Genomic DNA, 243 nt, shown 5'->3' on the forward strand with positions numbered 1-243 from the left:
TATATACAAATGCATAAATGTCCTTAATATATTTTAAAATTAGTATGTTTGAAATGTTAATTTGACAGATTTTATACTGTTCTTATTTTATTACATACGAAATTATGACATAAATCCAATATTATAGGTTAATGTTTACTACACGTGAGATTACTAATATTTCTTTTCATTAATTTAATATCAGTAAAAATGTAACAGATCATTTATTCATATATTGATATATAAGGAAAATGATAAGCGTTA

This window comes from Odontomachus brunneus, unplaced genomic scaffold (genome assembly GCF_010583005.1).
Source record: "Odontomachus brunneus isolate Ranch 3 - 2012 unplaced genomic scaffold, Obru_v1 Obru_scaffold_146, whole genome shotgun sequence".
Classification (NCBI taxonomy): Eukaryota; Metazoa; Arthropoda; class Insecta; order Hymenoptera; family Formicidae; genus Odontomachus; species Odontomachus brunneus.